Source organism: Eschscholzia californica, unplaced genomic scaffold (assembly GCF_041429995.1).
Source record: "Eschscholzia californica isolate CP2 unplaced genomic scaffold, dmEscCali1.0.p SCAF_55, whole genome shotgun sequence".
NCBI classification, from domain to species: domain Eukaryota; kingdom Viridiplantae; phylum Streptophyta; class Magnoliopsida; order Ranunculales; family Papaveraceae; genus Eschscholzia; species Eschscholzia californica.
This window is the reverse complement of record NW_028238478.1, coordinates 67501-70000: the sequence shown is the minus strand read 5'-3', so window position 1 is coordinate 70000 and position 2500 is coordinate 67501.

Sequence of the window (2500 nt, the reverse complement as noted above, 5' to 3'; positions counted from 1 at the left end):
CCAGCCCAAGGGCTGTGCACGGCCTGGGGAGGGAGCTCACCCCTCCCCTATATAGTGCAAAGTTATTGTTTTCCCTATTTTCACAAGGAAACATCAAATTTTTAACCAAGCATACTCGGCCTTTGCTCCTTCGTTACTCGTCCAAATCCAACAAACTTGCATTCGTTGGAAAGGTCTTTTCACAAGGATTCTTTTGATATATAATAATAGCGATTCCGATAAATATTTATTTTTTTATGAATTTTTAAGTGAATAAACAATTAAAAATTCAAAAAAAATAGAAAAAAAATATTTTTTTCCCGATTCTTTCTCCAATATTCCTGATAAATACCCACACACCCACATATGGAGAATGGTCGAAAATGCTCGAGTGGATATCGAGATGTCCGACGAAGCACCACTTGGAAGGGCCGAGGCACGGGACGCCCGAGCTGTTGCTCGGGCCGGCACGGGACGCGCATGGGACAGCACGGGACGGCACGGGACGCCCTCGCTACAGCTCGGGACGGCCAGGTACGCCCGAGACTTGGCTCGGGACGGCCTGGGACGCCCTCGCCATAGCTCGGGACGGCCTGGGACGCCCTCGCCATAGCTCGGGACGGCCTGGGACGCCCGAGACTAGGCTCGGGACGGCCTCGGCACAGCTCGGGACGGCCTTGGACGCCCTTGCCACAGCTCGGGACGGCATGGGACGCTCGAGACTTTGCTCGGGACGGCCTGGGACGCCCTTGCCACAGCTCGGGACGGCCTGGGACGCCCGAGACTTTGCTCGGGACGGCCTGGGACGTCCGAGACTTTGCTCGGGACGGCCTGGGACGCCCGAGACTTTGCTCGGGACGGCCTGGGACGTCCGAGACTTTGCTCGGGACGGCCTGGGACGCCCGAGACTTGGCTCGGGACGGCCTGGGACGCCCTCGCTACAGCTCGGGACGCCCTGGGACGGCCTCGACACAGCTCGGGACGGCCTGGGACGTCCGAGACTTGGCTCGGGACGGCCTGGGACGCCCGAGACTTGGCTCGGGACGGCCTGGGACGCGCTCGGCACAGCTCGGGACAGGCCGGGACGCCCGAGCCGAGCTTCGGGTCGCACGAAATCTCTTCGTATTCCGACATATTAGAAGCTTCCCATCATGTAGTAGGCCGAGCTTTGCCCTTTGGATGCCCTATGGTGCTTGGCGAGCACTAGGGAACGTGCCAGCACAAGTGCTGTGCACGCTCTGGGGAAGGAGCTCAACCCTCCCCCTTATAGTGCAAAGTTATTGTTTTTCCTATTTTCACAAGGAAACATCAATTTTTTAACCAAGCATACTGGGTCTTTACTCCTTCGTTACTCGTCGGAATCCAGCAAACTTATACTCGTTGGAAAGGTCTTTTCGCAAGGATTTTTTTGATATATTATAATAGCGATTCCGATAAATATTTATTTTTCTATGAATTTTTAAGTGAATAAACACCGGAAAATTCATAAAAAATAGAAAAAAAAATATTTTCTTCCGTTTCTTTTCTCCAATAATTCATAAATAATACCTCAATAGTATTAATGAAGAGAGAGTCGAAATGGCCCGGGTGGATTTCGAAATGTCCCACGACCCCATAGAATGCACGGGCCAGCCGAGCCAAAAGAATGGGACGCGCACGGGACAGCATTGGTCAGGCTCGGGACGGCACGGGACGCGCATGGGACAGCACGGGACGCGAATGGGACGGCCTTGCTAAGGCTCGGGACGGCATGGGACAGCTCGGGACGCGCATGGGACAGCACGGGACGCGCATGGGACGGCCTTGGTGAGGCTCGGGACGGCACGGGACGCGCAAGGGACGGCCTTGGTGAGGCACGGGACGGCCTTGGTGAGGCACGGGACGGCCTTGGTCAGGCACGGGACGGCCTTGGTAAGGCTCGGGACGGCATGTCACGGCCCTGGTGAGGCTCGGACGGCACGGGACGCGCATGGGACGGCACGGGACGGCCTGGGACGGCCTTTGTGAGGCTCGGACGGCACGGGACGCGCATGGGACGGCCTTGGCGAGGCTCGGGACGGCATGGGACAGCACGGGACGGCCTCGGCACAGCTCGGACGGCACGGGACGCGCATGGGACGGCCTTGGCGAGGCTCGGGACGGCATGGGACAGCACGGGACGGCACGGGACGGCCTCGGCACAGCTCGGACGGCACGGGACGGGCTTGGCGAGGCTCGGGACGGCATGGGACAGCACGGGACGGCCTCGGCACAGCTCGGACGGCACGGGACGGCCTTGGCGAGGCTCGGGACGGCATGGGACAGCACGGGACGGCCTCGGCACAGCTCGGGACGGCACGAGACGCGCATGGGACGGCCTTGGTGAGGCTCGGGCCGGCACGGGACGCGCATGGGACATCATGGGACGCACATGGGACACCTTATGGGGATCATCAAGGGACGTTGCACGGGACATTCTTTCCCACGAAGGGCATTTACATGGGACATCTTAGGAGTCGAGCGCCGGCACATGGGACAACGT